This window comes from Balaenoptera ricei, chromosome 5 (genome assembly GCF_028023285.1).
Source record: "Balaenoptera ricei isolate mBalRic1 chromosome 5, mBalRic1.hap2, whole genome shotgun sequence".
Classification (NCBI taxonomy): domain Eukaryota; kingdom Metazoa; phylum Chordata; class Mammalia; order Artiodactyla; family Balaenopteridae; genus Balaenoptera; species Balaenoptera ricei.
Window position 1 is genome coordinate 75,544,791 of NC_082643.1, and position 27,376 is coordinate 75,572,166.

Sequence of the window (27,376 nt, forward strand, 5' to 3'; positions counted from 1 at the left end):
GGACCCTAGAATTCAACATATCTAGCATTAAATTTAATCATTTTTCTTCTTGCAAAACATATTATTAATTCTACATTTCTAATCCTTATTAATGATAGTGATATCAAACATGATGGTCATCCCAAATTTCCTCCATAATCCTACCACCCATACACATGACTAGTCATTCACAGATGCCATGATAATCTATCTATGCAGAAAATCTATGTAGCTACTAAGACTAATAAGTGAGTTTTCAAGGTTTCAGGATAAAAGATCAATGTTTGAAAATCAGCTGTATTTCTATTAGCAACCATTGGAAATTGCAATTAAAATATATTTTTATAATAGGGTAAAAATATGAACTACTTAAGGATAAATCTGTCAAAATATGGACACTGAAAACTACAAAATATTGAAAAGAGAAATTAAGAAGATCTAACTAGATGGGGAAATACGTCATGTCTGTGGATCAGAAGACTTAATTAAGATGGCATTATTCTAAAATGGATGTATAGATTCAAATAATTGCAATCAAAATCCCAGAAGTTTTTTTATAGAAGTTGACAATTATAAAATTCACTTGGAAATGCAAAGGAACTAAAATAGCCAAAATAACTTTGAAAAAGAACAAATTTCTTCTGCCTTACTTAAAAATTTAGCATAAAGCTATGGTAACCTAGATACAAGTATTAGCTCCAAAACAGGTAGATTGATCTATGGAATAGAATAGATAGTACAGAAATATACCAATACATATACAGTTAGTTGATTTTCCACAAAGCTTCAAACACAATTCAGTGGACAGTCTTTTTAACAGATATTCATATATATAATACATATACATATATATATACTTCAATTGAATTTTGCACCATATACAAATATTAACTCAGAAATGGATTACAGATATAAATGTAAAATATAACGCTATAAAATTTATAAAGCAAAGCATAAGAAAAAATTTCTGTGCTTTATTTTAGGTCAAGATTTCTTAGATAAGATATCAAAAGCACAGTCCATAAAATAAAATATTAATAATTTGGGCTTCATCAAAATGAAGAACTTCTGTTCTCCAAAAGACACCATAAAAGGAAAATAAAGACCAAACCACAGACTGGGAGAAAATATTTGAAAATTTCATATCTGATAAAGGACTTTTATCCAAATACAAAGAGAACTGTTAGAACATAACAGGTAAAAAACAATTAAAAAGAGTAAATGATCTGAACATTTTGCCAAAAAAGGTTTATTAATGGCAGATAAGCACATGAACGATGCTCAGCATTATCCATCATTAAGGAAATGCAAACAAAAACCATAATGTGATACTACTACACACCCATTAGAATGTCTAAAATAGAAAGACTGGTCATACCAAGTCATACCAAGTACTGGGGGGCTATGAGAATACATGCTGCTGATGGGAATGTAAACTGACACTACTCTGAAAAACCATTTGATAGTTTCGTAAGTTAAACATACACTTACTAGATAACCCAGCCATTCCAATTCTGGGTATTTACCCAAAAGAAATAGAAGTATATATACGTAAAAATACTTATAGATGAATGTTTACAGCAGCTTCATTTGTAATAGCCAAAAACTGGAAATAATCCAAATGTCCATCGCTGGGTCCGTGGATATAAAAACTGTGGTTCCTCTATCTAGACAATGGAAAACCACTCAGCAGTAGCAAAAGAATGAACTACCGAGACATCAACAACTTGGAATGAATTTCAAAATGATTATGCTGCCACCTCTTTTTTTTAGTAAACACGTATATAAACCTAACGGAATAAATAACGATTTAATATTCTTATAATCTGCACACATTTATGCATTGTGATTATCTACTTGTCATCTTGTTGGAGGAGGTCATCAAGAGAACATGACTGTCAGCTGACCCATGAGCTAGACCTAGGCAACTGGAGGCTCCTCACTCCCTCCCCTGCTGGAGTCATTTCAACTGCAGCCTTGAGACAGTAATACGTTGTTGAGACCATCTGGATGGTATACGTGACTGAACCCAGTTAAAACCTCTACATAAATTTTTAAGATTCTGGTGGGTGGGTATGGAGATCTACTCAACTTGGGGCTGCCCAAGATAAGTTTCATATGTAAGTTCCCTTGCTTATTAAAACTGCCACCTGCCTTGGAGAAATGTCTATGTAGGTCTTCTGCCCATTTTTTGATTAGGTTTTTGGGTTTTTTTATATTAAGCTATATGAGCTGCTTGTATATTTTGGAAATTAATCCCTTGTCTGTAGCATTGTTTGCAAATATTTTCTCCCAGTCCGTAGGTTGCCTTTTCACTTTGTTTATGGTTTTCTTTGCTGTGCAGAAGCTTTTAAGTTTAATTAGGTCCCATTTGTTTATTTTTGCTTTTATTTCCGTTGCTCTAGGAAACGGATCCAAAAATATATTGCTGTGATTTATGTCAGAGAATGTTCTGTCTATGTTTTCCTCTAGGAGGTTTATTATAGCTGGTCTTACATTTAGGTCTTTAATCCATTTTGAGTTTATTTTTGTATATGGTGTTAGAGAATGTTCTAATTTCATTCTTTTGCATGTAGCTGTTCAGTTTTCCCAGCACCACTCATTAAAGAGACTGCCTTTCTCCACTGTGTATTCTTGCCTCCTTTGTTGTAGATTAATTGCCCGTAGGTATGTAGGTTTACTTCTGGGCTTCCTATTTTGTTCCGTTGATCTATGTGTCTGTTTTTGTGCCAGTGCCATATTGGTTTTCTTTTTAAAGGAAAATGATATATCATTTTATTCTCATTAGATTGGCAAAAATTAAGAAGTCCATATTGTTTTGATTACTGTAGCTTTGTAGTATAGTCTGAAGTCAGGGAGCCTGATTCCTCCAGCTCCGCTTTTATTTCTCAAGACTGTTTTGGCTATTCAGGGTCTTTTGTGTTCCCATACAAATTAAAAAAAATTTTTTCTAGGCATGGAAGCATCGACAGATGAATGAATAAAGAAGATGTAGTATATATACACAATGGAATATTACTCAGCCATAAGAAAAACCTAAATAATGCCATTAGCAGCAACATGGATGGACCTAGATGGATGGATCATACTAAGTGAAGTAAGTCACACAGAGAAAGACAAATACAATATGATATCACTTATATGTGGAATCTAAAAAAAAATGATACCAATGAACTTATTTACAAAATAGAAGTAGACCCATAGACATAGAAAACAAAATTTTTGTTACCAAAGGGGATAGCAAGGGCAGGGAGAGAGATAAATTAGGAGTTTGGGACTAACATATACACACTACTGTATATAAAATAGGTAAATAACAAGGACCTACTGTATAGCACAGGGAACTATACTCAATATCTTATAATAACCTATAATGGAAAAGAATCTGAAAAAGAATGTGTGTGTGTGTGTGTGTGTGTGTGTGTGTGTGTAACTGAATCACTTTGTTATACACTTGAAACCAACACAACACTGTAAATTAACTGAACTTCAATTTAAAAAATAAATATATCTGTTAATTAAAAACAAAAGCAAAAACTTGCCACCTGCCAGTCTGGAGTAGCCTGCCCCTTTCTTCAGTCTCTCCTTGCCCTTCAGGGCTGGGGGTGGAGGCAGTTTCACATTTCACCAGGGAAGCTCCTGTGGTTTTAAAACAATGCATCTAAATTTAAGTCCTAAATTAAACTGAACTGAGGACCCCACCTGCCCCAATTTCAGTAATAACTAAACTAAACGTTTTTACATTCCAAAGCAGAAAACTGCAATTCTCATTGTTTGCCATTATGAATTAATTTTAATAGATAAAACCCTTTTAGGGTTTCTTAATAATAGTATTTATTGGTGAGTCAGGACATTCAAATATGTGAGCACAGCCTGTGATATGTGTTTTGATGAACAGCAGACTCTAGCCCTGGGTTTGAGCTTCACCCAGCTCAGCAACTTTCAAGTTTCCAAAGTTTTTCACATACAAAATTTTGGTCCTCACAAAAATCCTGTATGTATGATAGGTGAATGAGGCATTAATACAGTGCTTGGCACATGGTAAACATTCCACAAATAATAGCTACTAGTAGCTATTTTCATACAAATATTTAACTTTTCAAAAGGTTTTTGAGTCCTAGTTCAAATTAACACCAAGAGTTCTTGGTTTCTTTCTTGACCTTATAGCAAAATCATCCTCATATTGTCCTGTAGATAATAATTTCCTACTTAGACATAAGCCTTTATTGACTGCACTGAAGTGGTCATTTTCAGCAGTATGTAAACTCTCCCAAGGGGTTGAGATATAATCTTGACTTTCCTGTGTGATAGGGAAAGTTAAAAATGCCTTCTCATTTCTAAAATTGCCAGATTCTTACTAAGTATGAACACTAGTAGAAAAAATACACACAGAAAATATTCAGAAATGTGTGGACTCCAGAAGGACAAAATTTTTTAAAAAAACTAAAAACCTTTTTAGTTATAACTGTTAGAGGTTTACACATTAATAAAAATGCCTATTCCCCTGTATTTAGACTTGCTACAAAACACTATAGACTTTGGGTATAAGACTTGGTTATGGATAGAAAGAGAGAAGACTGAATGTGTGTTCCTCTGGAGGAGGAACTAGTGATGTGGCCTCTTTATACCTTCTCTAGGACAGACACCACTGAATTATATGCATCAGTAGATCTATTTACAAGCCTATTTTTTATATCAACTTGGAAGCAGGCCCCATTTCACATGAAAATCTAAATGTCAGAAGTCTAGGTAATTTTCATTCTCGACACTCCTCTAAAGTTGATTATCTTTTTTATTATGATACCACAGAGGACACTTTAGGTCAGAAATGAAGCAATATACCCACATACAGTTTATGAAATGACACTAATCTTCTATTTCTGATTCATCTTCCTTTACTGCCTCATGTTGTTTTGGTAAAGAATGCTTCAAAAGGTTCCATTTCTAATCAAAATTTTTCATATCACTACTAAGAGGCTAAATATCTTTTTTTAATTCATTGATTTATAACAGCATAGAATTTTCTTATAGCTGGTTCAGTCATGCTGAGATTTGTGGCCAAAGTTTCCACTATCTGGAAAGGTGTTGATTGGCCCCTGAGTGTATGCAACAGTTTACATAACGTCATTATGTTCATTTTTCTTAATTTTTTACTTTATCAATTCAATATTCTTTATATGTTTTTTAAAATTCTTATAATTTGTATTTGTTTGCTAAACCTGCCATAACAACCAAAGTAAAGTACTACAACCTGGGTGGCACAAACAACAGATAGTTTTTGTAGGCTTTTTTGTTGTTGTTTTTGGCCATGCCACGTGTCTTATGGGATCTTAGTTCCCTGACTAGGGATCGAACCCGTGCCCCCTGCAGTGGAAGCACGGAGTCCTAACCACTGGACAACCAGGGAATTCCCATAACAGATAGTTTCTGTCTCATAGTTCTAGAGGCTAGAAGTCTGAGATCAAGGTGTCAGCAGAGTTTACTCTTTCTAGGGGCTGTCAAGGAGCATCTGTTCCATGCCTCTCCTCTAGCTTCTGGTGGTTTGCAGTAATTTTTGACATTCCTTGACTTGTATAAGCACCACCCCAATCTTTGCCTTCATTGTCACATGATGTTCTCCCTGTGTGGGTATCTGTGCCCATACTTCCCCTTTTTATAAGGATACCAGTCACATTAGATTAGGGCCCACCCTAATGACTTCATCATATCTAATTACATCTGCAATGACCTATTTCCAAATAAGGTCACATTCTCAGCTACTGGGGTCAGGACATATGAATTTTGGGGAGACACAATTCAACCCCTAGCAGACATATATACATATACCTTGCTACATATGAAAGTTTTTAGCATTTCATTAGTATACTTACATTTGCTTTCTTCATGTCTGTTTTCATAAGATGAAAACAAGTTTCTTAAGACCATCAACAATATGGAACAATATAATAGTTAGATAGAAATACTAAGGTTAAATCACTTCAACCAATAGTTCAATTACAGACCCTCTAGTTTATGCTCAGCCACCCTTACCCAGCATCTTTTGGTTTTTGGTTGCTGTTTTCTAACAGTAGACATACATAGATAGACACTGCCTCCTGATAAATTTCATAAATATGAAATAACATGTACGGCCTCTAGTTCTGTGTGCAGCTCACTGGTTTTGGTCATCAAGTTTTTTTTGTTTTTGTTTTTTTTTAATTAATTTATTTATTTTATTTTTGGCTGTGTTGGGTCTTCGTTTCTGTGCGAGGGCTTTCTCTAGTTGCGGCGAGCGGGGACCACTCTTCATCGCGGTGCGCGGGCCTCTCACTGTCGTGGCCTCTCTTGTTGCGGAGCACGGGCTCCAGACGCGCATGCTCAGTAATTGTGGCTCACGGGCCCAGTTGCTCCACGGCATGTGGGATCTTCCCAGACCAGGGCTCGAACCCGTGTCCCCTGCATTGGCAGGCAGATTCTCAACCACTGCGCCACCAGGGAAACCCGGTCATCAAGTTTTAAACAATAACAGCTCTGTGATATGCAGCAAGTGGGACTACTTAAGCTTGTGTCACAAGTATTGACAAGCAGGGTAGCAAACAGGTTTCATTTCTCTCTTAGTGCCAACTCTAGTCAATTGGTAAATTGAATTACTAACCAGCTTAATTGAAGATTCTAATGCCCAGGAAATAGCAGGTTATGGTAGATTCTTAATGTTTGCTATTAGCTGGGATATAAGAGGTAGTTTAGTCATCACATGACCCATCACCCTGGCTCTAAGTCACCATAAAGCACCCAAGATAATCCAAGTCCCCCAAAGACAACTGTAACCTAGATTGAGGTGTTACGGTTATTCTGTCCCTCAGATCCTGCTTCCCCTTGATTTCTTGTTTATGAATTATTTTCCTGCCCCCATACTATCTAATGTCCTACTAATACTAACAATCTCTGTCCCCACTTCGTTGGCTCTTGAAAATCAGCATTGTGCTTCATTCTTTGGTTTGCCTCTCTCGACTTTTGCACCAACTATCTTCCAGGTGCTATAGTCTGGAAGCAAATTAGGTTCTGTGAGTCAAAGCCCTTTTCATAAGATTCCAAAGGCAGAAATACAGTGAGCTCCATATTCCTGAGACTCTCAGCTGTGGCCGCTGTCAAGAAGGTCGTGGAAATATAAGATCGTTCTTCCTACACCAGCATTCCAGTGTCCATTCTCTGGTTCCATGAATTGAGAGGCAGGTGTGGTGAGAGCAGGGGCTTCTTGCAGCAAGGCTGCATTAGAGGCCTCAGACTCAGTGGCTTGCCTAGTGGGACAGTGATGCAGTCTTCCTAAAGATGTTTCTGGAAACCCAACCTAGCTCGCTTCCTTAAGCCTAATTATATTTAAAGCACCAATTTTGGGGAAGTAAACTTCTTTCCGCCTCAGACACATAAACTATTCATAATTACAGTAGATTTAAATGAATATGAGGGATGGGCAGAGTCATGAAAAGTTTATGGCAATTTCAACCTGAGCATTAGGCATTAGACTTTGGACATCTTTATTATTTTCTTTGGATTAATTCCTTGTGGGATTTTTCTTTGGATACTTTACACCACATAAAATCCCAGCCACACGCAATCTCACCCCTCCTTTCTAGATTGCTTCTGACTTTCCAAATTCTCCCTAAATGCAGAGAAATTCACTCTCCTCATTTCCCAACCCAAACCTAGTTCTCAGGCTCATTTTGTATATCCAAACCGACCAGCATGCACAGCAACTCAAAATAATTTCCGTAACAGGAACCACTCTCTTATATGGCAGTGGTGCTTATACACAACTTTTTCATTCATTAGATAACAGTAGTTGATATGGAAGCCAATGGAACAAGAGCTGATATGTCACATGAGAAGTTTAAGGTGTGACCATATGGTGTTATCAGAGAATATCAAGGTTCCTCCATCACATGACATGACAACAGCATTATGTTCTTCCCAAAGCGGTACCACTGGGAGCAGAATGAAAAGCCAAGTCAGTATCCAACAGCCTGTTTGCTCTCTCTCCCTCTCATCTCCAACCCTCAGCTATGGAAATCGATCCTGCCTGGGCACTTCCAATATGAATATACAAGTCTGTTTTTCAATCCAATGTTGTTTTTCCCAGTGGTTATTTCAACTGTTATGTTTCTTTCTATCTGTTCCTTTTTCATCATTTTAGAATCTCTTATTCTCCATATTTCAGAACTCCTGATGCTGCCTCCAAATCTGGCAGCTTCTTCCCCATGATTTCATTCTCTTTGTATTTTTGCTGTTTTACAGTGTGTCTTCTACTTGACCCTCCAGGATGATCTCTATAGTGACTAATTTCTCCTCAATTCATACACTCAGTTTTTAAATTTTAAAATCAAAGTTTCAGTCTTAAGTTTCAGTTTTAAGTCTTATAAAGCTATAATAGAATCTCTTCGAGCCTTCTTTTAAAACACTTTGTTGTGGTTATTCTAATAGTCATCTGTCTCCTCTAACAGTTTTATTACTATACTAGAAGCTTTCCTATTCTTTTTATCCATTCTCTCTCTCTCTCTCTCTCTCTCTCTCTCTCTCTCTCGCTCTCTCTCTCTCTCTCCTTGTTCTATCTTAAAGACACTGCTGCTGGGTCCCCTTAGATTGTGATGATTTCCTTAGCATACCCATGAGTTTATTTACATAACAAGCTACTAGGGTACCTGGGAGTGATGGAAACCCACAAGTGGTAGGAAGTACTGCTCTTCACAGACAGGGACATGGAACTGGAAACTCTTCAGTTCTTTCTGCAAACACAGGAAGAAGCTTGATTGCTGATCTCTGACATAAGGAGGATCACAAGGCCCCTCCAAAGATTTGACAATCAGCAGGTCTTCCTAGAACGACAATGAATGGAATGACAGGGCTTTTCCTCCGAGGGATCCACAGAACTCAGAAGTACAATTTCTCTTCAGGAACAAAAGAATACAGATTTTCCTCCCAGGTCAACTGGCAGGCCCAGAATCAAAAACCACCCTAAACATCCAGCCCCTGGAAAGGTCAGAGTGTTCGCACACACCCTGCAGTCTAAGCACCTGTTTCTCTATGGAGACAGAGTTGATAGTTGGATTAGTGTTGAGAGTGGATGTGTCAGGCCACCATCTCATCAGAATTCTGATCACTTTGAGGCAGATGGAAGAGATGAAAACAAAGGAGACAGGTAAGATAGATGGAAGCAGCCAATATTATTTGATTTATGTCTTATCACTTTCCACAAAAGATTTAATATGACTTAATGGCAGAGTATATGCAGTAAAACAGTAAAATGTAAATAGAGATTAAAAATAAGAACCAAGCAAAACATAACTTAGAAGAGGAGATCTAGACAAGGAAAAACAAAATAAGTAACTTTTACCTTGAGCTGGATTAATGGACAGATTAGCTAGGAGGTTGCTTGGGATACTGATGTCTAATGAATAATAAAAACATCACTGGGATAAATTCACACAACGTAAATTGGTCCTACTCCCATTAAAGTAGACAGAATGAAATTAAAATTCAAAACACCCCTTACTGTACTACTTTATCTCTTTTTTCCTTCCAGTTTTACTGAGCTGTAATTGACATACAGAACTGTAAGGTATACAGCATAATGATTTGACTTACATTCATCATGAAATAATTCCACAATAAGTTTAGCAAACATCCATCATCTCATATAGACACAAAAGAAAAGGAAAAGAAAAAAATTTTTTTCTTGTGATGAGAACTCTTGGGATTTACTCTCTTAACAACTTTCATGTATAACACACAGCAATGTTAGTTATATTTATCATGCTGTATGTTACATCCCTAGTACTTATTTATCTTAAAGCTGGAAGTTCGTACCTTTTGACTGCTTACACCCAATTCCCCTTCCTCCAACCCCTCACCTCTGGTAAGCACAAATATGATCTCTTTACTACTTTATCTTTTGAATATTTTCCCCCTACCCATATATAATTTTAGTGAGTTAGATGTCAGCAAAGTGAGCTGAGGTTCTAAAAACAACTAAAGCCAGACATAGGTCTGCTTATGAGGGTGAGTAGTTCAGTTTATTAAATTTTAAAACTGTACTTCTAAGAAGTTGTCTCGGAACTCTATAACATCTACAAGTTAAAAATATTATAACAGAAAAATGAAAAGATAAGAACTAGATAAATAGAAAATAGTTTGACAAATATTTTGGATAGTATTAATGCCTACCTCCTATATTGTGCTTCGAAGATACTGCATTTTTTACAAATTGAAGGTTTGTGGCAACTCTGCACCGTCACAGATGATGGTTAGTATCTTTTAGCGTTAAAGTATTTTTTAATTAAGGTATGTAATTGTTTTTTTAGTCACAATGCTACTGTACACTTAGGAGGCTACCGTATAGTGTAAACATAACTTTTATATACCTGGAAACAACAAAACTCATCTGACTGGCTTTATTGCAATATTCACTTCATTGCAGTGGTCTGGAACTGAACCTGCAATATTTCCATGGGATGTCTGTATATGATTCTGTCTGTCATAACTTCTTAGAAAAAAGTTTCTCCTCACCTCTACTGTATAAAGGTTTAAAATATATTTTTAAAATTTCTGTCTGAAAAAGATCAAGTTTTTAACCTGCCTATCAAATTCTACATCTCAGTGTGGCCTTACATGTAGCCCATTCACTAATAAACCTTTTTAAAGCAGTTCTTCTAACCCAGTTTTACCTTTTTCCAGAAAAGAGAATCTTGACTACAATAATAATGTATGATCTACCTCATTCAAGTACCTATCTATAAAAATACCTACAACTATTTCTAAATTCATATCATCTGAAGGAAAAAATGGCTTAATTGAGAACTACTAATCATATACATGGAAATGAAGAAATTATACTTATCAATATACAGTTAACTTGAACTTTCTAAATAATTCTACAATTTTACCCTGAATTGACATATACAACTTTCTCTAAATAATTCTACAATTTTATCCTGATATTAACCAAAAGTTCCTTCTCAATAAGAAATTAATCTCCCTTACCCAGCCTGGCCAAGAGAATAGACTCTGTGTTGGTCTCGTCTGGATTTATCATCTTCCAAATTCTACTAGTAACCTTGTAATTTAAGCCTGTAATACATTTAACATATTAATCTGAGACTCTGCAAAAGCACAAGGTTCACTGAAATGAACAAAACTTTAATAACTGCTTTTGGTGGATGATGACTTTCTCTAATATGCTTTGTATTAAAGGTCATTTCTTTCTGCAAACTTAGCTCTAAGGTCTTTGTTTCTTTTTACCACCAGGATTATCCTTCTATGCTCCTGTTCTCTGCCCTGGGTGGAGCCAAGAGCTCCTATGGTAAAAAGAGACATATCTCTATTGGGGTCCAAGCAGAAAACAACTAACCCAGTGGGCACAGAAAACCTGCAGTGTCACTACTTTTGAAACACATTTGAGAGCTCCATTTGCTGCAATATCTCAAAGCTGTTATTGTTAAATAATTTAATACCCCAAACCACATGGGTTGCATACAGAGCTGCACACCACAAGCACTGTTTCATGTTTATAGAATAATATTTAAAGTCCTTTCTCACAGCCTCCCTCATCTGATGGCTGACACAACCCTGGGAAACAGGTAAATAAGACATAATTATCACCATTTTATAGCTGAGGAATATGAGAGTCTTAAATCTATAAGTGATGGCAAAAATCATAGCCCCTAAAGTCAGATTCTAATTCCAGTGCATTCACTTGGTGTGAGTTCTTCATCCATTCATCTTAGTTTCCTCCAATCTCTTAAACCAGTTGTGAGGATTAAATGGATCAGGGATGAAAAGCACTGGTATGCTAATCGCATTTTACTACTGGATGTCCAATAAATAGCATGAATCTCCCTTTTTCCCTCCCTCAGATATCTGGGTCTGACCACTCAGCCAATAAATGGCAAAATTCAGAAGAGAATCCAACTTTCTGACTCCTGAGCAAGTAGAAAAATAGCAGCTCAAGGCCCACAAGTCCCTTGGACAATTATGCTTTATGACTTGTCGATAATGTGAAAATTTCTCCCCAGATCCAAGTTTTGTGCAGCCTGACACTTAATTTTGAAGATCTTTAAGAATACAAAACTGAGAATATCAGATTAGGGTATAAAAGTGCTATTTATTTAGAAGGAGAAAAGAAGTCACAACAAATTGTAAGTTTTAAAAAGCCTTAATTTCTCTTTCTGATTTTTGTTGTTAGTGTATAGGAATGCCAGAGATTTCTGTGCATTAATTTTGTATCCTGCAACCTTACCAAATTCATTGATTAGTTCTAGTAGTTTTCTGGTCTTTAGGATTTTCTATGTATAGTATCATGTCATCTGCAAACAGTGACAGTTTTACTTCTTCTTTTCCAATTTTTTATTTCTTTTTCTTCTCTGATTGCCGTGGCTAGGACTTCCAAAACTATGTCGCATACAAGTGGTGAGAAAGGACATCCTTGTCTTGTTACTGATCTTAGTGGAAATGCTTTCAGTTTTCACCACTAAGTATGATGTTTGCTGTGGGTTTGTCATATATGGCCTTTATTATGTTGAGGTAGGTTCCCTCTATGCCCATTTTCTGCATCTGTTGAGATGATCATATGGTTTTTATTCCTTAATTTGTTAATATGGTATATCACATTGATTGATTTGCATATATTGAAGAACCCTTGCATTCCTGGGATAAATCCCCCAATCCCATTTACCATTGCAACAAAAAGAAGAAAATATCTAGGAATAAACCTACCTAAGGAGGCAAAAGACTTGTATTCAGAAAACTATAAAACACTGATAAAAGAAATCAAAGATTACATAAGCAGATGGAGAAATATAACATGTTCTTGGATTGGAAGAATCAATATTGTGAAAATGACTATACTACCCAAAGCAATCTACAGATTCAATGTAATCCCTATCAAACTACCAATGGCATTTTTCACAGAATTAGAACCAAAATTTTACAATTCATATGGAAACACAAAAGACCCCAAATAGCCAAAGCAATCTTGAGGAAAAAAAAAAGGAGCTGGAGGAATCAGGCTCCCCAACTTCAAACTATACTGCAAAGCTACAGTAATCAAGACAGTATGGTACTGGCACAATAACAGAAATATAGATCAACAGTACAGGATAGAAAGCCCAGAGATAAACCCACACACATATGGTCACCTAATTTACGACAAAGGAGGCAAGAACATACAATGGAGAAAAGACAGCCTCTTCAATAAGTGGTGCTGGGAAAACTGGACAGCTACATGTAAAAGAATGAAATTAGAACACTCCCTAACACCATACACAAAAATAAACTCCAAACGGATTAAAGACCTAAATGTAAGACTGGACACTATCAAACTCTTAGAGGAAAACAGGAAAAACACTCTTTGACATAAACCACAGCAAGATCTTTTTTGACCCACCTCCTAGAGTAATAGAAATAAAAACAAAAATAAACAAATGGGACCTAATTAAACTTCAAAGCTTTTGCACATCAAAGGAAACCATAAACAAGACGAAAAGACAACCTTCAGAATGGGAGAAAATATTTGCAAATGAAACAATGGACAAAGGATTAATCTCTAAAATATACAAACAGCTCATGGAGCTCAATATCAAAAAAACAAACAATTCAATTAAAAAATGGGCAGAAGACCTAAATAGACATTTCACCAAAGAAGACATACAGATGGCCAAGAGGCACATGAAAAGATGCTCAACATTGCTATTGTTAGAGAAATGCAAATCAAAACTACAGTGAGGTATCACCTCACACTGGTCAGAATGGCCATTATCAAAAAATCTAGAAACAATAAATGCTGGAAAGGGTGTGCTGAAAAAGGAACCCTCCTGTGCTGTTGGTGGGAATGTAAATTGACACAACCAACATGAAGAACAGTATAGAGTTTACTTAAAAAACTAAAAATAGAACTACCATATGACCCAGCAATCCCACTACTGGGCATATACCCCGAGAAAACCATAATTCAAAAAGAGACATGTACCACAATGTTCATTGCAGCACTATTTCCAATAGCCAGGACATGGAACCAACCTAAATGTCCATCGACAGGTGAATGGATAAAGAAGATGTGGCACTTATATACAATGGAATATTACTCAGCCATAAAAAGAAACGAAACTGAGTTATTTGTAGTGAAGTGGATGGACCTAGAGTCTGTCATACAGAGTGAAGTAAGTCAGAAAGAGAAAAACAAATACCGCATGCTAACACATATATATGGAATCTGAAAAAAATGGTACTGATAAACCTAGTGGTAGGGCAGGAATAAAGATATAGACATAGAGAATGGACTTGAGGACACAGCTGGGGAAGGGGAAGCTGGGGCGAAGTGAGAGTAGCATCGACATATATACACTACTGAATGTAGAATAGTTAGCTAGTGGGAAGAAGCAGCATAGCACAGGGAGATCAGCTCGGTGCTTTGTGACCACCTAGAGGGGTGGGATAGGGAGGGTGGGAGGGAGGCTCAAGAGGTAGGGTATATGGGAATATATGTATGCTTATGGCTGATTCTAACAACAGAAACTAACAGTATTGTGAAGCAATTATACTCCAATAAAGATCTATTAAAAAAAAAAAAGCCTACTAAAAATGAAAACATTACAAAACCAAAAAGATAACATATTTATCAACTATCAAAAACACCTCTATAATACCTTTTTCCTCCATTTTTTGCATACTCTTTGACCACTTCTTCATATAATCATTTTGACACATTTTCCAATACAGAGACTAGCAGAATAAGTCATTGTTTTCTTCTAGCACAGTTGATTGCTTCACTTTATTGCAGACAATTTTACCTGCAGTTTGGTCTGAAACTGCCAACTTCATTAAGGCAAGATATATCAGATATTCTAAGGTGCCATCTGATGTGCTGGAGTACATAAAATATGCAACTTCACCAGTTGGTCCTACTGCTATAGATTTGTGTCCTATAAACACAGGAATTCTGATCAATTCTATTTCATGTATATCCCACACACACACACAAAAGATGGAGTGTTACTGACTAGAAAGAACTTCTGCTTTAATTAGGTATCAATACGAACTGAATCCTCCATTTACAATTTTACATGTCTGATAGTTGAGAGAATTTTCCATGGACTAGTTTCTGGCTCCATACATCCCAAGCTTTGTTTCACCCCTTTTCCTACCAACACACTTCTGGAGCTAGTTTATATCATGATACTGTAGCTTTAGGTGAGGATGCCAGATGAGCATATAGATAGGGAGCAGAGGAGTGTCCCTATAAACTATGTGAACACTAGAACACCTAGCAATAACAGGTATATACTAAAGTGACTGCAAACTACACAACTTATCTCATAAATCCCTTAGCCAGATCCCCAAAATGCATACACTCCCTCCAAGGCCACATACCATGAGAGAAAGCATGTCAGAGGAAAATTTGGAGTGGAGAAAATAGTCTTAACTGATTGCTATTAAAATATTATATATGTTTTCAAATTTATGAAACATATGACCATTAGAACCCACTGCTAGGGCCCCTCCTTGCAGGGCCTGAGATGGGGCTAGTGCAAGTGAGGGGCCCTGGGGCTTCAGCTTCAAAGGAAATCCAACTCTGCAGAGATCCATCCCCCAAGCAATGCCAGGGAGCCAACTTAATCAGATGCCTCCATTTTTGTTTACAAGAGGCAAAATACTTCTAGGATTCTCAAGCAATTTAAAAAGATAAGTTAACTCCTTACAAAGACTACCTTTATGCCCCTTTTAATTTATTTATTCTCTTGGACCAGTCTTGTTGCTTTGAAAACCCTGAGGAACATCTAGGCAAAGAAAAGCAAAGGATTTATAGCCGGAAAGAAAACATGTCTATGTATTGGTTGTTCACCCTATGACATTTTGACACCTGAGAACATTTTAGAACATTTCAGCTCTAAACCTAACTTTGATTTGCCCATGTTGTATTACCAATTCAGATTCACTTTAACCCTGAAAACGCCAAGTTGAAAAGATTCTGTAGCACCTAGCCACAGATCGTTTCTAGTCTGACTTGTTTTCATTTCACCATGGATCTCTGAGCAGTCACTGAGCTAATCCAATTTTCAGGCCCATTAATCTGGAATTTCAACTCAAAGGAGAGACGATGCAGCTCCCTGATGGGTTGGCAGGGCAGAAGCAACTGTGACAGCAACATCTTAAAACTCCTCCTGCTGCCTACAGATCAGTGTGCGTGCCATTTCCCCTGACCTACTTGTGGAGGGCTCCTTAAATGCCCGGGGGGAAGGCAGGGGAGGCTACAGCTTGTCTTTTCCCCATTGTTTGTCCTAGCAAGCCTAACCTTCAAGCATTGTGAAATGGACAGTGCAGGTTTTTGGAATCCCAAGGTCTTCCACTCCAGTCTCTCCAGTTTGACCATCAATTTCCTTTAGAATCCACAGTTTTCTTTACTGTCCTTCTCCCTTCTAGTAACCTGTTTTTGAGGAAGATATGATTGAAAAGAAAACAAGAACAAAATGCCCACACTCAGGTGCAAACGAGTACATTTTAGTGTTTCACTAATGGTGTTTATGGACACTGGCTGCATATTAAAATTACCAGGGACTTTTAAAAACAATGCCAATACCTGGGCCCTAATCCAGACTAATAAAAGCAGGCACTCTGGGGGTCAGGTCCAAGCGTGGGGAATTGTCTAGTATCTCCCCAGGTGAATCTATTTTGTCGTTTTATTTTCATGGAGAAAGGAAACAGAAGGGAAAATCTGGAGCACCATTTTCAGAATTTCAGGCAACAGAAAGCAAGGGAGATATATTAGGGAGAGATGGCAGAGGGCTTTTTCAGCAGCCTTAAAATCCCTGAAGTAGTCGATTTACTTCTCCCATTCATAGACAGAGCCTGCTCTAAAACTGCTTTCACCTATAGCAACCACATTAGAATTAAACAGACCAATCGAAGTGCCATTATCTTGTAACAATTCAGTACCAGGACATCTGTAAAAAGCTGCTTTCGTATTTCGATTATGGATTTCATCCACTGTATTCTGTGCATGTCACAAATAGTGACAGCAGATGTCATTATAGGACAGAAGTTTTTCATTTCTCTGTTAATGTTGTTTATTAACAAGCACTGTGTGAGCACCCATTGTGGAGACCTGTCCTAGGAGCCATTAGGAAATTAGGAAATAATGGCAGAGATAATCCCTCCTTAGCTATAAAATCCTATGATTCTGAGGCAAATCTCTTCTATGAATGCTGAACACTTTAGAAAGACCTCTCAGGAGACGAAATCTTGGAGGCATCAAAGAGCAAATTATCCCGCCAAACTGTTTCCTTTCTGATCTGCCTGAAATTGCTATTTCTTCTAGATGCATCAATGTAAGTTTCACAAACTTTATTTCGAAAAGGTGATGTTACACTGTAGCACCTACTACCCCCTTGGCATATATTGGTCACCAGATCACCTAGAACAAATTCCTCAAGGTTTAGAGCCCTGAGCAGGAAAAGTCTATACGAGAAAAAGGCACCAGAACAGTACAAGCCGCTATGAGGTGGCATGAACACTGCAGGCTGGGAAAGGACACAGATGCCCAAAAGAAGAGCTTCAAGAGGATGGTCCCAGAAAGGGCAGGAGACAGGGTCAGAAGAACATGGATATCACTATCTCTGCCTACTTCCCAAGTGTTGCCTTGGCACGTTCAGGCTTTGTGTTTTCAGGACAACCTGTTGCTGGTTTGAACGTTTTTGGCTCTATGGCCTTCATGTTACTTGACCATTCTCCCCCTGCTGCCTGCTCCTAGTATCTAATTCTACCTTTCACTAGCTGCCGCCCTGCCTGACCCCAAATATAGGGTAGGATGATGTCCCTTTAAAACAAAGTTGAAGAGTGAACTGCGGGTCATTGGGAAGCAGAAGAGAAGTAAGATACGTGGTGGAAATAGTAATAGCAATTGTATTACTAAGACAATGCATGTTTATTAGTGAATAGGTGTGTCAGCAGTGATCAGGGAGTGCTCCCATTTCTAGGAATGTGTTCCTCCCTTTCTGCCTTCCTCTCAATGGGGGTATTCTTACACTATTCTCTGTCTAGAAAGAGTGTTCAGAGCACATGTGAAAAACTCACATAAACCCCAGTATGAATGGAAAGATCTGGGTATGAGTTTCCTGCTAAATAGTGAGTGAGACCTGAGTCTAAATGAACACTATAGTATTTTTATGTGGAAATTCTAAGGTTAACATAACCTGTAGAATTACGGGATATACACATATCTAAGGTATTTTTATGATGTTGCTTTTACATGCTACCTCCATTAAGAAAACTTAGCATTTGTTAGACCAACTGTCTTTATATCTTAAGACATCATTATAATCACACATTAAGAAAACATATTTATGTTCTGAAATATTCTCTACCCCAAAAGCATTAAATCATACTTGCTTTTCATTCACTACATGTAACCTGCATAAAATAAAGTTACTTGGAATGCATTGCAAAGTAGGCTAGGATTAGTGAAACAAGTCAAATTCAGAAGTTCCCAGTCAATGGTAAATGATGTTGAGAGAGTTATTTTAAATGAAAAATTGAACAATATGCCCCAGATAGTATGAAGGCTTTGTCAATGAAAAATACTTAGTCAACAGTCAATCTAAGAAAGAAATAGAGAATTTTATTCGGGCTAACCTGAGTATTATAACACAGGACACAGCCTTTCAGGAACTACCGAGGACTGTTTCCCCATTAGAAGTCAAAGCACAGTTATATAAGTTTTTGAGACAAAGGGTTACATATCGAAGGGTTATACATCAAAGTAACATAATGACAGTTTGCATAGTCCAACAAGGTGAGTAGAAAATTTCATCATGACCCCTAACAGGATTGAGGAGGAACGTTATCTCCTAAGGAGTTACCTTGCTGGCACCAGGAGTTAATTGCTTTTTTTGGTGAGCAGGCATTCCTGTGTTTTCTAAGGGGATCTAGTTAAGGTACAGTGCAGATGCACAATGCACACTAAAGAGGAGCAGACAGTGGCTCAAACAGCAGAGAAAATTTTATGTTAAATATTTCTTGTCCTGCCTTAAATATAATTTCATTTTGTCAGCTTAAATAAATATATCTCAAATCAGTCGGACTCAAAGTACTGGCTCTAATGTTCAAATTTAATTATAAATACAAATGATTTTGTGACAATCCAATTGAGGTTTTAAGGTTGCTGTAGCTTTAAAAAAAGTTACACTATAAAAAAATCTTAGCTTTGTTTGCAGCAATACCTTGCTAAAATACAACAATAGCAATTAAACCAAAAAGAGTAACCTTTCAAGGGGAAGAATGGTATGAACTTTCTTTTTCAATGGTTATTTGAATTAGCCATGGACGGCATTGAAACAATAAGAATTTATAAGCAGACAGAAAAGACCATTTGAATTGAAAAATAATTCCTAGCATGTCATCCAAGTAAATATAGAACAGCAAAACCAAGTCCTGGATGTTTTAGTAGGTAGTCTACTTACATGGACTTACCCTAAGTACATTTAGATCATTAAGACCAGTAAAGAGTCCCTATTGTGCCCTGTACAATGGGATTTGGAAAAAAAAATTTTAAAAATAAACAGGATTAAGATGAGTTAGTGAAGGTGGCTTTTAATCAGGCATCAGATTTAGTTAAGAAGCAAGATTTGAAGAAACAGCAACAACAGCGATGGGCCTATCTCATTCATTTATTTATTCAATGAATGTTTTTTGAGTACTTAATACGGGTCCAGCACTATAAGTTCAGAGGATTTAGTGGTGTCCAAGATAGCTCTTACAGAGCTTACCCTCTAGAGAGCAGTCTTTGGCCTAGTGTATCATAGCCCTGAGAATGGAGGATCATTTTTCAATGGGTACCTGGGCACGTGTGGTTTTAAGAATATTAATTTCTAAATGTGGTATATACATATGGTATTTGAGAATGTTTTAATTTCATTCTTTTACATGTAGCTGTCTAATTTTCCTATCACCACTTATTGAAGAGACTGTCTTTTTTTCCATTGTATATTCTTGTCTCCTCTGTCATAGATTAATTAACCATAAGTGCAGGGGTTTATTACTGGGCTCCCTATTCTGTTCTGTTGATCTATGTGCCTGTTTTTGTGCCAGTATCATACTTTTTGATGACTATAGCTGTGTAGTATAGTCTGAAGTCAGGAAGCAAAACTCTTCCAGCTCTGTTCTTCTTCCTCAGAATTGTTTTGGCTATTCGAGGTCTTTTAAGTTTCTATACAAATTTTAAAATTATTTGTTCTAGTTCAGTGAAAAATATCATTGGTATTTTGATAGGGATTGCACTGAATCTGTAGATTGCCTTGGGTAGTATGGTCATTTTAACAATGTTAATTCTTCCAATCCAAGAACATGGTATATCTTTCCATCTGTATGTGTCATCTTCGATTTCTTTCATCAGTGTCTTGTAGTTTTTGGAGTACAGGTCTTTTACTTCTTAGGTAGGTTTTTTCCTAGGTACTTTATTCTTTTTGATGTGATGGTAAATGGGATTGTTTCCATTCTGATATTTCGTTGTTCAGGTATAGAAATGCAACAGAATTCTATACATTAATTTTGTATCCTGCAACTTTACCAAATTCATTGATGAGCTCTAGTAGTTTTCTGGTGGCATCTTTAGGATTTTACATGTATAGTATCATGTCATCTGCAAATACTGACAGTTTTACCTCTTCCTTTCCAATCTGGATTCCTTTTATTTCTTTTTCTTCTCTGATTGCCATGGTTAGGACTTCCAAAACTATGTTGAATAATAGTGCTGAGAGTGGACCACCTTGTCTTGTTCCTGATCTTAGTGGAAATGGTTTCAGTTTTTAACCATTGAGGGTGATGTTGCCTGTGGGTTTGTCATATACAGCCTTTATTATGTTGAGGTAGGGTCCCTCTGTGCTCAATTTCTGGAGAGTGTTTACCATAAATGGATGTTGAATTTTGTCAAAAGCTTTTTCTGCATCTTTTAAGATGATCATATGATTTTTATTCCTCAATTTGTTAATGTGATGTATCACACTGTTTGATTTGTGGATATTGAAAAATCCTTGCATTCCTGGGATAAATCCCACTTGATTATGGTGTATAATCTTTTTAATGTATTGTTGGATTCTGTTTGCTAATATTTTGTTGGGGATTTTTGCATCTAGGTTCCTCAGTGATATTGACCTGTAATTTTCTTTTTTGGGGATATGTTTGTCTGGTTTTAGTATCAGGGTGATGCTGGCATCATACAACATTCTCTAACACCATATACAAAAAAAGGAAACTCAAAATGGATTAAAGACCTAAATGTAAGACCAGAACCTATAAAACCCTAGAGGAAAACATAGGCAGAACACTCTGACATAAATTATAGCAATATTTTTTTTGGATCTGTCTCCTAAAGCAAAGGAAATAAAAGCAAAAATAAATTAATGGGAACTAATTAAACTTAAAAGCTTTTGCACAGCAAAGGAAACCATTGATAAAACAAAAAGACAGCCTACTGAATGGGATAAAATATTTGCAAATGATCTGACCAAAGGGGTTAATATTCAAAATATATAGACAGCTCATACAACTCAACATCAAAAAACCTAATAGCCCAATTAAAAAATGGGCAGAAGATCTGAATAGATATTTTTCTAGAGAGGAAATGCAGATGGCCAACAGGCAAATGAAAACATACTCAACATCGCTAATCATCAGGGAAATGCAAATCAAAACCACAATGATATATCACCTCACACCTGTCAGAATGGCTATCATCAAAAGGACTGCAAATAACAAATGCTGGCAAGGATGTGGAGAAAAGGGGACCTTTGCACACTGTTGGTAGGAATGTACCTTGGTGCAGCCACTGTGAAAAACAATATGGAGAGTTCTCAAAAAACTAAAAATAGAACTACCCTAGGACCAGCAATTCCATTCCTGGGTATATATCCAGAAAAAACAAAAACACTAACTCAAAAAGATACATGCACCCCAATGTTCATAGCAGCATTATTTACAATTGCCAAGATATGGAAGCAACCTAAGTGTCCATCGACAGATAAATGGATAAAAAAAGTGGTGTATATATACAATGGAATACTACTTAGCCATAAAAAGAAGGAAATTTTGCCATTTGCAACAATATGGATAGACTTGGAGGGTATTATGTTAAGTGAAATAAGTCAGATAAAGAAAGACAAATACTTATGACATCATTTACGTGTGGAATCTAAAAAATACAACAAACTAGTGAATATAACAAAAAAGAAACAGACTCACAGATATAGAGAACAAACTAGCGGTTACTAGATGGGTGAGGGAAGGGGGGGAGGGGCAAGATGGAGCAGGGGCAAGATGGAGTAGGCGATTAAAAGGTACAAACTATTATGTATAAAATAAGGTAAAAGATATGTTGTACAACACAGAGGATATAGCCAATATTTTACTATAACTATAAATGGAGTATAACCTTTAAAAATTGTGAATTGCTATATTGTACACCTGTAATCATATAATTGTGCATAAATATAACTCAATAAAAAATTATATTAAAAAGTTAAAAATTAATAAATGTGGTATATACAATGAAATACTATTCAGCCTTTAAAGAAGAAAATTCTGCAATATGCAACATGTCAAATGATTAAATAAGATAATATAGGTAATACAAACAAATTTTATTTAACACTTCTTGAAGCAGGCAGGCTCCACAATCAAGAGTTCCGAGAACAGCAAAGTAAGGGAAAAGGGCTGCAAGCTTTCATAGAAAAAGGCAAGCAAGAAACAAGAAGCATTGGGCTTAAGTTGATTGGCTGTAGTTGCACATCTGACCTTATTTAGAATGATCAAGGGTAACTATAGAGCCCAGAGTTGGCTTGGTGTTTGGGGACTGGATGACAGGATATACTCTGCCTCCAGTCAAGTGGAACATTTACAGGTACACAGACATTATCTAAGTTTTGGTTTGCTAACATGGCACCCTGAACAGGACTGCCTCCATCTTGGGCCTAGAAATTTATTTTAACATTCAACATGGATGAAGCTTGAGGACATCATGCTAAGTGAAATAAAGCCAGGCACAGAAATACACACATTATATAATTCCACTTATAAAGGCACCTAAAATAGTCAAATTCATAAAATCTAAGACTAGACTGGTAGTTACCAGTGACTGCAGAGAAGGTAGAAATGTGGAGTTATTAATCATCAGATATAAAGTTTCAGTTAAGTAAGATGAATAAACTCTAGAGATCTGTTGTACAACATTGTACCTACAATCAACAATAATGTATACAAAATTTGTTGGGAGGACAGATTTCATGTTCTTTTCTTACCACAATAAAACGTTTAAACAACAATACAAAATATCAATTTCTAGATTCTCCATTTCCATATACATTCTACCAAAATTGTGCTGAGAACATGACTGTGGTCCAGTTATCATGATGGATCTTTTCCCACTTCCTATTTCATAATCATCTTTCCACCACCATACAAAAAAAGGCATAACTTCCTCCCGTCTCAAATTTTACTGTGTGCCTATGTAGGAGGATTGCTGAGAGTATTGTGGGATAAATGTGATTGTGTACAAATTCATTCACATCTTTATTTTTTCCAGGAAAAATTTAGGAAGTGTTTCTTATGTTGCAGGCACAGTGGTGGGTTTTTCTTTTTTTTTTTTAAGTTTTTTTCTTTTGATGCAGACCATTTTTAAAGTCGTTACTGAATTTGTTACAATATTGCTTCTGCTTTATGTGTTGTTTTTTTTGGCCAAGAGGCATGTGGGGGGCTTCCCTGGTGGCGCAGTGGTTGAGAATCGGCCTGCCAATGCAGGACACACGGGTTCGAGCCCTGGTCTGGGAAGATCCCACATGCCGCGGAGGAACTAGGCCCGTGAGCCACAATTACTGAGCCTGTGCGTCTGGAGCCTGTGCTCCGCAACAAGAGAGGCCGCGATGGTGAGAGGCCCGCGCACCGCGATGAAGAGTGGCCCCCGCTTGCCACAACTGGAGAAAGCCCTCGCACAGAAACGAAGACCCAACACAGCCATAAATAAATAAATAAATAAAAATTAAAAAAAAAAAAAAGAGGCATGTGGGATCTTAACTCCCTGACCAGGGATTGAACCTGCACCCCGTGCATTGGAAGGTGAAGTCTTAACCCCTGGACCGCCACGGAAGTCCCAAAGGCACTGTGTTAAGCACTAGGAAAGTACAAAGAAATAGTCTCTGTTCACCCCCCTTGAAGAAAAGGCAATCTGTTAAGAGAGACGGCTGTGTTAAAGTTGTTAAAATAAAATAAATGTAGCAAAAACAAGGGTAGAAATATTACTCAAATTAACTCATTAAAAAAGGTATGGAAATAACTGTTAATTGCTTGTTTTATTTTCAGATACTAAATTACAGCAGAAATTGCAATGCTTATGTATCTTTGCTAGTGGATTTCAGGGTTTTTTTCCTGAATATTTATTTTTTATTTTTTTATTTTCTTTTTTTTTTTAACATCTTTATTGGAGTATGATTGCTTTACAATGTTGTGTTAGTTTCTGCTTTATAAAAAAGTGAATCAGCTACACATATACATATATCCCCATATCTCCTCCCTCTTGCATCTCCCTCCCACCCTCCCTATCCCACCCCTCTAGGTGGTCACAAAGCACCAAGCTGATCACCCTGTGCTATGCGGCTGCTTCCCAATAGCTATCTATTTTACATTTGGTAGTGTATATATGTCCATGCCACTCTCTCACTTCGTCCCAGCTTACCCTTCCCCCTCCCCATGTCCTCAAGTCCATTCTATGTCTGCGTCTTTATTCCTGTCCTGCACCTAGGTTCTTCAGAATCAATTTTTTTTTTTTAGATTCCATATATATGCAGTAGCATACACTATTTGTTTTTCTCTTTCTGACTTAACTACACTCTGTATGACAGACTCTACATCCATCCACCTCACTACACATAATTTAGTTTCTTTTCACGGCTGAGTAATATTCTATTGTATATATGTGACACATCTTCTTTATCCATTCATCTGTCATTGGACACTTAGGTTGCTTCCATGACCTGGCTATTGTAAATAGAGCTGCAATGAACATTGTGGTACATGACTCTTTTTGAATTATGGTTTTCTCAGGGTATATGCCCAGTAGTGGGAATGCTGGGTCATATGGTAGTTCTGTTTTTACTTTTTAAGGAACCTCCATACTGTTCTCATAGTAGCTGTATCAATTTACATTTCCACCAACAGTGCAAGAGGGTTCCCTTTTCTCCACACCCTCTCCAGCATTTATTGTTTGTAGATTTTTTGATGATGGCCATTCTGACTGCTGTGAAGTGATGCCTCACTGTAGTTTTGATTTGCATTTCTCTAATGATTAGTGATGTTGAGCATCATGTCATATGTTTGTTGGCAATCTGCATATCTTCTTTGGAGAAATGTCTATTTAGGTCTTCTGCCCATTTTTGGATTGGGTTGTTTCTTTTTTTGGTATTGAGCTGCTTGTAAATTTTGGAGATTAATCCTTTGTCAGTTGCTTCACTTGCAAATATTTTCTCCCATTCTGAGGGTTGTCTTTTCATCTTGTTTAAGGTTTCCTTTGCTGTGCAAAAGCTTTGAAGTTTCATTAGGTCCCATTTGTTTATTTTTCTTTTTATTTCCATTTCCCTAGGAGGTGGGTCAAAAAGGATCTTGCTGTGATTTATGTCATAGAGTGTTCTGCCTCTGTTCTCCTCTAAGAGTTTGATAGTGTCTAGCCTTATATTTAGATCTTTAATCCATTTTGAGTTTATTTTTGTGTATGGTGTTAGGGAGTGTTCTAATTTCATTCTTTTACATGTAGCTGTCCAGTTTTCCCTGCACCACTTATTGAAGAGGCTGTCTTTTCTCCACTGTATATTCTTGCCTCCTTTATCAAAGATAAGGTGACCAAATGTGCGTGGGTTTATCTCTGGGCTTTCTATCCTGTTCCATTTATCTATATTTCTGTTTCTGTGCCAGTACCATACTGTCTTGATTACTGTAGCTTTGTAGTATAGTCTGAAGTCAGCCTGATTCCTCCAGCTCCGTTTTTCTTTCTCAAGATTGCTTTGGCTATTTGGGGTCTTTTGTGTTTCCATACAAATTGTGAAAATTTTTGTACTAGTTCTGTGAAAAATGACACTGGTAGTTTGATAGGGATTGCATTGAATCTGTAGATTGCTTTGGGTAGTATAGTCATTTTAACAATGTTGATTCTTCCAATCCAAGAACATGGTCTATCTCTCCATCTGTTTGTATAATATTTAATTTCTTTCATCAGTGTCTTACAGTTTTCTGCATACAGGTCTTTTGTATCCTTAGGTAGGTTTATTCCTAGGTATTTTATTCTTTTTGTTGCGATGGTAAGTGGGAGTGTTTCCTTAATGTCTCTTTCAGATTTTTCATCATTAGTGTATAGGAATGCAAGAGATTTCTGTGCATTAATTTTTTATCCTGGTACTTTACCAAATTCATTGATTAGCTCTAGTAGTTTTCTAGTAGCATTTTTAGGATTCTCTAGGTATAGTATCATGTCATCCGCAAACAGTGACAGTTTTATTTCTTCTTTTCTGATTTCGATTCCTTTTATTTCTTTTTCTTCTCTGATTGCTGTGGCTAAAACTTCCAAAACTATGTTGAATAATAGTGGTTGGAGTGGACAACCTTCTCTTGTTCCTGATCTTGGAGGAAATGGTTGCAGTTTTTCACCATTGAGAACGATGTTGGCTACGGGTTTGTCATATATGGTCATTATTATGTTGAGGTAAGTTCCCTCTATGCCTTCTTTCTGGAGGGTTTTTATCATAAATAGGTGTTGAATTTTGTCAAAAGCTTTAACTGCATCCATTGAGATGATCATATGGTTTTTCTCCTTCAATTTGTTAATATGGTTTATCACATTGATTGTGGTTTATCACATTTGCATATAATTGAAGAATCCTTGCACTCCTGGGATAAACCTCACCTGATCATGGTTTATGATCCTTTTAATGTGCTGTTGAATTCTGTTTGGTAGTATTTTGTTTAGGATTTTTGCATCTATGTTCATCAGTGATATTGTCCTGTAGTTTTCTTTCTTTGTGACATCTTTGTCTGGTTTTGCTATCAGGGTGATGGTGGCCTCATAGAATGAGCTGGGGAGTGTTACTCCCTCTGCTATATTTTGGAAGAGTTTGAGAAGGATAGGTATTAGATCTTCTCTAAATGTTTGATAGAATTTGCCTGTGAAGCCATCTGGTCCTGGGCTTTTGTTTGCTGGAAGATTTTTAATCACAGTTTCAATTTCAGTGCTTGTGATCTGTCTGTTTATATGTTCAATTTCTTCCTGGTTCAGTCACGGAAGGATGTGCTTTTCTAAGAATGTGTCCATTTCTTCCAGGTTGTCCATTTTATTGGCATATAG

General features: G+C 36.8%; 1 protein-coding gene across 9 annotated transcripts in view; it reads right to left on the reverse strand.

Moving 5' to 3' along the window:
- Window positions 1-27,376, reverse strand: part of GRXCR1 (glutaredoxin and cysteine rich domain containing 1) — a 339,725-nt gene that overhangs the window by 164,988 nt on the left and 147,361 nt on the right. For 7 of the 9 annotated variants that reach the window (XR_009503458.1, XR_009503457.1, XR_009503453.1 and 4 more), the window contains one exon: window positions 8,655-8,828. The exons of 1 other annotated variant lie outside the window; for it this stretch is intronic. The gene's annotated coding sequence lies outside the window, so the exon portion shown is untranslated. Of the gene's footprint in view, window positions 1-3,524; window positions 3,619-8,654; window positions 8,829-27,376 lie in introns of all 9 variants that reach the window. One more of the 9 variants, XR_009503459.1, reaches the window with a different exon arrangement.